Source organism: Mesoplodon bidens (assembly GCF_964165515.1).
Source record: "Mesoplodon bidens genome assembly, chromosome: 6".
In the NCBI taxonomy this organism is placed as follows: domain Eukaryota; kingdom Metazoa; phylum Chordata; class Mammalia; order Artiodactyla; family Ziphiidae; genus Mesoplodon; species Mesoplodon bidens.
The window spans coordinates 43,739,020-43,749,424 of NC_138162.1; the positions used below are offsets into that span (position 1 = coordinate 43,739,020).

General features: G+C 38.3%; 1 long non-coding RNA gene across 1 annotated transcript; it reads right to left on the reverse strand.

Annotated features, from left to right (window-relative positions):
* Positions 1–5,438: 5,438 nt before the first annotated feature.
* LOC308618505 lies at positions 5,439–7,820 on the reverse strand. Its single transcript, XR_014016020.1, has 3 exons — positions 7,595–7,820; positions 7,186–7,294; positions 5,439–7,011 (listed from the first exon to the last, which is right to left on the reverse strand). It is a non-coding gene; the product is annotated as an uncharacterized lncRNA (long non-coding RNA).
* Between the last annotated feature and the right edge of the window lie 2,585 nt (positions 7,821–10,405).

Below are 10,405 nucleotides of genomic sequence, written 5' to 3' on the forward strand. Positions count from 1 at the left end.
TGAAAAATGACTCTTCTAAAAATATTTGGTAACACTGGGTTAAGCAAATGCTGTGTGTGTGTGTGTGTGTGTGTGTGTGTGTGACTTTGCTAGTTGTTGCTTTTAACTACCATCCTACTGACTTTAATGGGTAATAAGTATTATAAATTGTCAAGAGGAAATAGAGTATGCTGCATTTTCTAAAACTTTTTTGATCATGGAGCACATTTTTCTTTCTTGAGCTATTAAAGTCACTAGATGAACATTTTGAGACCGATCATTTGGGAAAATGTTGACTTGTGTTCTGATGTTTGTTCCAATATGTGTGTCCTATGAAGTGAGATATATGGAAACAATGAAAATGAGAGTCATCTGTCAACACTGAAAGCTAAACAAAAACATTGCTACTGGGGAAGTGGTTTACCTTTGTTTGAAGGCAAATTCCATATTTATATTTTTAGCATAATTCAATCTGGAACATTGCAACATAGGGAAATATGCTATATTTTAGCATAATTCAGTCTGGAACATTGCAATCACCCAGCCCCAGTATAGTCACTATGGAAACCTGTTTTTTTAAAAAGTGGGAGGAGGGAGAAGGAGAGAGATTGTGCAAAAGAATTATTAAAGTATTCAAGATAAAATTGTAAAATGTGAGTTCACAAATGTATTCAGTTAAATGCGTGTCTACCAGTTACACACCTCTTTCAAGCAAAAGTGAAACATTCTAAAGGAAAGCAGGGCTGGGAAAAAGGATTTCACATTTACCTTTCTCCAAGTTTTTGCTAGAAATGTAAAATTCAATGAAGTAAATGATGTATTCCAAGTCTGCCACTTTAAGTAACACAGAATACTGCTGACAACAAAGCATTACACCAAATTACAAGACTGACTGTGACACCAAATACATGAACCACAAGAATGGCACATACGTGGTTGACAGAGCAGTTCTGGAAAGGCAGATGAATACCGGGTGAAGGTAAGATAACCAAAATTCCCACGGAAAAGGGGTGCTGCACATAGGAAAGATGGAAAACACTCAAATACCTACAATAAGATCTTTGAAAACCACTTACAATTTTCTAAATTCAAGTTAGATATCCTCTTCAAGATAATATCCCTAGAGTAGGAACAGCTCATGGTTTTAGGCTGCAGATAAAAGAATTTGCAGTCAGGCTTTGTCATCTGCCCCTCAGATCTGCACTCTGCTGCAGCCGTTGGCTGTCTGGGACAAGGTAATGCTCAGCACAGGACTTCAAAGTTTGTGGCCGTTGCCTGCTGGAAACTTTTTTGGACTGATTATTCTTTGAACTTTGAAAATCCAGTTTCAAAATTGTCACTAATACTTGGAATACGAATATTGATGTCCTATTTTATGTGCTATGCATACGATGTGACCCAGTGGTGTTCTGGAGACAATTTTATATGTCTTTCTTCCCAACTTCATGTTCAGTGACAGCTTGAAACCTGCTGTAGTGGAAGTATCCACACTACAGACATTCGCAAATACTACATATCATGGCTTTTTCTTTTCAGAAAGTCAATTGTTTGACACTTATCAGTACACCTCTGTTAATGCCTATTAGTGTTCTGCAATTCTCTTGATTATTGATTGTTACTATTAGCCTTCATTAAAAGATGAGGCTGTTCTGATGCTTTTACTTAGATTCACATTTAGGGTATAAAAAGAGGGGAAAAAGTTATGATAAAAGATCTGGGCTCCCCCCAGCTGGTTTGCAAGGCAAAAATAGAGACACTAATGTAGAGAATAAACATATGGACACCAAGGAGGGAAAGCGTGGGGAGGTGGTATGAACTGGGAGATTGAGATTGGCATATATACACTAATATGTATAAAATAGATAACTAATAAGAACCTGCTGTATAAAAATAAATAAATAAAATAAAATAAAATTTAAAAAAAAAAAAAAAAAAGATCTGGGCTCCCTCCAGAGTCTTGTCTAAAACAGAGTATAATCTACTGCAAGAAGTATCAAACTAATCTGACCAGAGCCCAAATGCCAGGGGAATTCTGTCTGTCAGTACTCACACAGGAACAGGAAAAACTCTGCATTAATGTATAGCAACCAGGCTTTTTGGTAAGAATTCTGAAAGTACCATCAGTAAGTTCTATCAACGTGCGAATTGTAGTTTATAAGCACCAGCTATTAGTAACCCTTAATAATTCACTTAGCATGTTTACTGTAAACAGAGCCATTGTATGGGGAGTTTTGGGTTCTACACTGCACAAAGGAATCTTTGCAGGGTTGAGCAGGATCTGAAGTGCAGTCTGCCCTCTACCCTCAGGCTGTTGTGGGGCTGCAGCCACTTGGGCACCTTGTAATTTTTACAAAGGTGTAGTATGTGCTAAGGACTACATGATAGTAAATAACCCTTGGTCATAGGTAAAAATAAAGAACTGGAGAATTGGGAGTCTTTCAAAGACAAGAAAAACAAACAACGGGATTTGCACTTTTCAATCAGAAAGCTCCTCCTAAGACCAGGGCCTATTTAGGATACTTTAAAAATTATGCTAGAGTATTCCAGCCAGGACAACTCTGCAACTTCAAGTTCTGACCCACCCCTGCTACTCCAAATATATAACAGTGATACATTTGTTTTTTAAGTAAGACAAAAAAGAAGTCATAGCCAGACTCCAACACAAGACAAACATGTCTGTGGACAAGAAATAGAAGACAAGTACAAACTGATGAGCAGAGATGGAGCCTTGGCAAAACAGTAGGCAAGATGGGGAGAGAGAAGTCAAAAGATTAATGGAGAGAGAGGTGAACCGAGGGTCGGACATCTGGATGGATGTGGGGATGGAGATGGTGCAAACGGTGAAACCAAAACTCTAGAGAAAATAACAAGGTGGGCCAACAGTCACCGAGTTGGTCCAGCACATGGAGGTTCTGTGATCTCTGGCAGAGGGTAGAAACATGACAAGACTTGCCATAATGTGAGAAAGCTATATTGTTAAATATGTATGTTAAAATGTTAAGGGTAAACACTGAAAGGAGGGAAGTACAATCTTCAGCTTCCAAACCAGCAGATGAATGAAAAAGGAATACAGGAAAGTTTATCAGTCTGTCAGACACAGGGAAGGAACAAAGTAAAAGAATGTGAAAGGACGTGAAATAAGGCAGCAAAAAGTAACTCCAGTTCAGCAGTGCTCACAATGCAACTCACTATTAAAAGACAACATTTGTCTGAATGCATTAAAAACAAAACTTCTGTGCTGGTTACAAAAAGCATACCTGAAACAAAATTACACAGAAAGGCATAAAATGAGGTGATAGAAAAAAATATATATCGTATAGTATAAATGTAATACCTAAACATATATTTTATAATATAGGTATATGTTTTTTCTTCCTATCACCTCTTTTTATATCTATCTATAATGATAGTTAAGTGATAGATAGATGATAGATAGATAGATAGATAGATAGATAGATAGATAGATGATAGATAATCAGGCAAATATCTAGCCAAAACAAAGCTGGTATATCAGTATTTGGATTAGATAAATAGAAGCTAAAGGAGAAATCATTAAGAGAGATCATTTGGATCCCCATATAATAGTGACTAGAACAATCTTTCAGGAAAATACAAAAGTCATGAGCTTCTATACAACTAACAGCAGAGCCAAAACTAAGAGAATGGCAAAAAGAATTTGGCAAATATATCATCACTGTGGGTGATTTGAACATATTCTAACAGAAACTGATAGACCAAGTGGACCAAAGGTTAGTAAAGATATAGAAGATTTAAACGGCCAAGTTAACAAGCTTGATCTAATGGATATATGTAACCCAGCACCAGCAGAGAATATACAATCTCTTCAAGTAAACATGGAATATTTATAGAAACAGACCATGTGCTAGGCCACAAAGGAAGCCTCAACAAATCCAAAGTATAAGTATCACGTAGGCCATGTTCTCCAACAGTAAAGCAATTAAATTAGAGAGAAATAAAAAGATCCTTTTCAAAAGGAGAAGAAATACTGCTAGAATAGGAAGAACAAATGGACCAAGAACCCAGAGAGATATGCATTTAAATCCCAGGTTCAACATGTGCCTGCTGACTGTCCCTGAAATAAGGCACAACCTCTCTGGGCCTTGGTTTCTGCACATGTCATATGGGTATAATAATACCTCTCTCACAAAATTCTTGTGCATATTAAATGAGGAAGTATCTTAAAATCACCTAGCACAGTACCTGGCAGAAACTCAAATACTAGTTTTAGTCCTTTCACATAGTATGTGTTCAATAAAAATGGATTGAATTAATAGCTGCATAAATGAATACCAAGGAGAGATAAATACACATTCTTTTGCAAGTGGAATTTAGAATAAAATTTAATTAATCAACAAGGTCCTCTTTTAAACAGAGACAAGAAAAAATATGGCACATTCTATGTTTTTAATTATCCTCCGATTTGAAAAGAAAGGAAAGATTTTGTCAGGACCTCTGGAAAATCTGATGCTGTATCCTGTTTTTCCCTCTCATGTTCATTTTTCTAATTGGTTCAGATCATGAGGTCACTTTATCCAAATAAAAAACGGCTTTGCTTGTGAAAGAAGAGAAGCTTGGAGGACAACGTCTGATAGCTTACAGCCCACAGTGCAGAGAAAAGCAAGCCGCGGGCACCAGTTTTCAGAGGGAACCCAACTAAATTCAAAGAGCCTAAGTCAGCTAGATATAAGAAAGAGTTTCCTGACAAAAAGGGCTGCCACTCCATCACATCAGGCAGGGGTTTGTGTGATCTCCTTCCACGTTTGATGTTTCCAGATGTCCTGAACTTGGTACAGGCTGTGAGGCAAGCTGAGATCCACCCACCTTGTGGCCACGACAGTTAATGAAGTGGGTGCAGTGATGTGACACAGAGACACTCCCATCACTCTAATCCGAACATTGGCTGTCTCTCCTAGAAGGCTTTTCAACTTGTGTTGGGCCAGTTGTTTGTTCGGTTGCTGCTTTTCTATGGGACTCAGAAGAAAGCTTTTCTGCTCCCTTCATTTTTTCACTGGTGCCAAGAACTTGTCGATTTACTTGTTAGATGGAGCATGATATTCCCAAGGCTTTGATCAAAGAAGAAAACTTTTCCAGATCTTAGATAAAGGTGGCATTGATGACAAAGCTGATAGGGCCACGATGGACAGTCCAAGAATTGAGCACTGCTACCAGGAAGACAGCTTGTCGTTCTTATGGAGCTTGACTTCAGTTTCATCCGAAAAGTATAACGTCTTTGTTTTTCTCTCCCCACTAAAAATACTAAACATTTCCAAAGCAAATATGGATTAATTAGTGAACAAATAATTTGACTAGCTAGGTCAGTTCTTTATGTCATATAACAAAATAAGTTCCAGGTAGATCCAAAAATTTAAGGTAAAATTAATATAGGTGAATGCTTTTATAATCCTAATGTGGAAAAGATCTTGAGATCAACTGTAGAAACTAAAGAGAAAAATTGACATATTCTAAATGTTTGTATGGTTAGAAACATCATAAATTAATTCAAAGACAACACACAGGAAAAACAGCTTTAACATCTGTGACAAAGTTCATGTTCTTAATATATAAAAAACAGTTATAGGGGCTTCCCTGGTGGCGCAGTGGTTGAGAGTCCGCCTGCCAATGCAGGGGACATGGGTTCATGCCCCGGTCCGGGAAGATCCCACATGCCACGGAGCGGCTGGGCCCGTGAGCCATGGCCGCTGAGCCTGCGCGTCCAGAGCCTGTGCTCCGCAATGGGAGAGGCCACCAAAAAAAACCCAAAAAACAAAAACAGTTATAGCCAAAAAGAAAAGAAAAAGGGAAAATGGGCATGATCAATCACTTCCCAAAGGAGGAAATACAAGTGACTAGTAAACAGACCTAAGAAAAGTGCAACTTTGCATTGGTAAAAATTCGAGTGAATACCCAATATTATTGAACCCATTGTTGACAAGTATGTAGGGAAATAAACACTCTCTTACCAAAGCCGAGAATAAAAAAAAAATAAGTACAATTTTCGAGGGGTTGGGGGAGGGAGGGAAATGGAAATAGACATAATACATTAAAATCCTTAAAAATGGACACACTCTTTGATCAAAGAATTTTATTTCTAGGAATTTATTCTTAGGAAGTAATCAAAAAGAAGAAATAGATGTGCTTTTAATCATCCAGGCTTGTTTATTGTAGCAATAAAGCAAATAATCAGTGTCATTCAATAGAGGAACTTTTAATTATGAAACATACACACAGTGAAGCAGTTTGTAATGATTAAAAATGAAGATGTGGAACTAGATCTATTGACATGTCAAAACATCCACATTACATGAAGTGAAAAAGGCAGGTAAACAAGATTGTATAGCCTGATCCATTTTCCCCCAACCTTTCATCTAGATATGTATATATGTATATAAAGACACACCAAGAGGATAGAGAGTGAAATTTTCATAGATGTTTCCTCTCATTGGTAGGATTTCAAGGAATTTTCACTTTCTTCTTTGGTTTTCTGTTATCTTTTTTTTTTACAATAAACTTTTTTTTTTACTTTAGGGATCAGAAAACTCATAAGGTAATTCATACTGAGGAGAATAAAAAGAAGAAAGCCATAGTTTAATGAGGCAAAGAAGTTCTAGTTTTGGAAACTTCCAGTTTTGCTACAGAATTTAAACAAATCATGAATTTTGTTTAACATCTCTTTGGGTGTCTCACTGTAGCTCAAGAACTTTTTTCTCTTTTTCTTTTTCACTGAGCAGCAACTCTGTGCAAACATCCAGTAGACATCCTTTCATTCTGTCCCACTAACAACCATTAAAGCCGCTGTCAACACTCTTGGTTCAACTCTAAGGAAGCACTCTGGGACCTGTACCCCGGCAGGTGGTGGAGGAAGTCCAGAGAAGCATCATGATTTGGCTACCTTCTCTGGGAGAGATACATGGTAGGAGGTTTATCAGACTTCTGTGTTCAAATCCAGCTATGTCACCATGGCTGCATCACCTCAGGCAAGTTATTTTGCCTCAGGTGGTTCCATTTTCTGACCTGTAAAATAAAGATGATCATTTGGGAGATTGAGATTGACACATATACACTAATATGTATAAAACAGATACCTAATAAGAACCTGCTGTATAAAAAAATAAACAAAATAAAATTCAAAATAATAGAAAAAAAAATTTTTAATAAAAAAATAAAGATGATGAAAACGGTCCCTACCTTAAGAGCTTGTTGTCAAGGATGAGTATACGTAAGGCGCTTAAAATAGTGCTTGGCTCTTGGAACTGTTCTGCGTTTGTTATTATTCAGCGCGTGGCTCACAGGCTCCCTGCTTCCAAAAGCAAGGATTGCATGAGGGCTTAGCAATGACCGTCTCCACCTACTAGTGTAGAATTATTGAAAAGACTTACTCTAAGGGAAAGTCCATGAGGGTGTGACTCGCGGGTCCCCACCTCTCCTCCTCTCAGCTAGTTGTGGGTTGTTGAGTCACATGCAGGGGACAAGGCTGATGCTCTGGTAGAGTCAGAACTCAGACCCACCTCCACCCAGCTCCCCTACACCCACCGTTCGCTTTCTACTCTGGCTAATATCTAAAGGGGTAAACGTGTATTTATACTACTAGGCTTACCAGGTCAACGGAGATGGAAATGTACGTGCCCAGTGGCCTGTATCATGCATCTGGTCCTGTGTGCGTTTTTGTTCCTTGTGGCACCTTAACTTTTTATCTTGCAGGAGGCATCCTTGTGGAATTGCCAAACAAAAATATTTGCCTTCCGAAACAATGATAAAAGTGATAACTAGTGAATCTGCAAAAAGGGCCAAATTTTCTTTTAAAAATAAAAGCAACCCAGTATGTGCTGCCTGAACTTGCAAGAAATTTTAGGAACATGAAGCATGTAACTTACTTTTAGAAACATTAACCCGAAATATTTTGCATATTCTGGCTTAGGCTCCAAAAGAGATTTTTGTTTTGTTTTGTTTTTTTTACGGTACGCGGGCCTCTCACTGTTGTGGCCTCTCCCGTTGCGGAGCACAGGCTCCGGACGCGCAGGCTCAGTGGCCATGGCTCACGGGCCTAGCTGCTCCATGGTATGTGGGATCTTCCTTGACCGGGGCATGAACCCATGTCCCCTGCATCTGCAGGCGGACTCTCAACCACTGTGCCACCAGGGAAGCCCCTTCAAAAGAGATTTTGATTCATGTTTCACGTTTTTAAAATATTAGTACAACTTACTGATTGTCGGGGGGGCGGGGAATTCTAGTTTGCCTCAATTACACTGACACCCAACAGTGTTTATGGACCTTGTTCTATCATCTAGTGATGGTAGCTTCTGAAACAACAACGAGGACATGTGGTTTGACAATCAGCAGTCTGTTTATGTGGGCAGAATAGTTAGCAAACCAGAAAATTGAGGGCATATGCATGACATTAACTACATATAATGAATAATACGTGTGAATAATGTATGCATATATGGGATGGCTAGTGTCTTTCAACTAATTAGTGTACATGAACCATTTTTGAGAGGGTTAACTAATTCATGTCTTTCCAACTGCTTATTTAATTTATGTCAACTGTCTTCATTAGACCAGTTAACCTGACAAAATGATAGATTATCCTTACATTTGCTCTTCTCTAAGACAAATATAAAATTATTTTTTAAACCTTTTAAATCTGCTAAGAGACTTATGAGAACTATTGTTAGAGGAAAATTGTATTAATTAGCTGTTGTTGATGGGAAAAATCACGATGACCCACAGATGTAGTTTGAAATCATACACACATTCTAACGCAAAATAAGCATCATGGCCCATTTCTGTAAACAGGGGCGTATATTTGCAAAAGAGCAGGAAAACCCTGTCTAGATGTGAACTAGGATATAATACCTAAAAGTGCCTACATCATCGGGCTGTGGGTTCAATGAGTTTATGTTTGTGGTACACTTAAAGCAGTGCCTGGCGCATGGTAAATGCTGTATAAATGCCATTTACGGTGCTGGCTTTTAAGATGGAATTAACTTTTCAAGTTTTTTGAAAAATCCCTTCAAAAGTTTCAGCTAAAGTTTATTTTTTGATATGAGGTATATTTTACTTTTCAAATATAAACTTTGTGGATTAATCATCATGAATTAAAACTCACAACCCATTTGTACTTATTTATGGTTTGTTTGGTTGTTTCCTGCAACTGTGTGGGTGATGGCCTGGAACCAAATCTTTGCCTAAACACGATCTGCTGTTCCTTCTTATTCTGGCCAATATGACCAGTCAGAACATGACAAATATGCATATACAGCTATACTGTGTTCCTAAATATGGACTCAGAGCAAACATGACAAACTATCTGAAACCTTGAATACGTAAAACATGTTAAATAAATTTGGTTAATTACAATATAAACAGGCTCTCCATTGATTCTCTCAGAGGATCTGAATAAAGTTCAATGGAAATGAAGGGAAAACAAGGTATGTCTTTAGTTATTCAGGAAGCTGAGGTGGATAGGGCAACAGGGCAGGTAGAGTCAGCATGTTTTGTGCTGGGAGAGAACTGTCTGAACCTGCCTGATAAACACGCCTTCCAGAAAAGTCTATTCCATGAAGGTCTACAGAGTTTTATGGGAAAGGAATCCCATAAGACAACCTTGAGCTGGCAGAAAAGCCTAGCATTGTGTTACAAAGATATGTCTCCAAACCTTAATCTGTGTCTGAATTTTGCATGGGTGTGTGAGTGTGTGGGTGTGGAGCGAAAGTCAAAAAAAGTATTCTCCACAAATGCCATTCCACCAAGTGTGCCAAGACATTGAGACACGAGGCACACCACTTTGATATTCCCCTAACAAATTTAACCTAAGGAAGTCAGATCTTCTTTCTGTCCTCTCCACAGAATACCATTCAACTGAGTGTCTGTAACAGGAGGAGAGGTAGCTTCTGGGAGAAGCAGAGGAGGAACTAGGTGGCAGCCTGGGATGTGCAGGGGCAGCACAGTTAGCAGGCCCAGACAAAGGGATCCAGAAGAAGTGGCTATATGCAGCAAAGGGGCTCAGAAGACTGTGACCTGTGAAGACACAGGGGACATGGCCAGAAGCATTGTCAGGGGATGAAGATCCCGTGTCACCCAGAATAGCAATAGCCAGTTGAGGGGTTCAGATGGCAGATCTGAGCAGGTAGAAGAAAGAAGCAGCCAACTTTAAGATAGGACAGTTGAAATTATTGTCTGAGGAGCAGAAAGAAAAAAGGATGAAGAAAAGTGAACACTCATGTAATATACTAAATGCATGATATAACCTGCTCCTACATTTAAAAAATATGTGCATGTAATTATTTTATGCAATAAATATGGCTTTGAAAATAAATAGAATTTTCAAAAATAAAATCATCAGTCTTTTTTCTTTTTTTTTTACAGAACATGTTGATAATGAATAACATTCTACAAATATATTTGT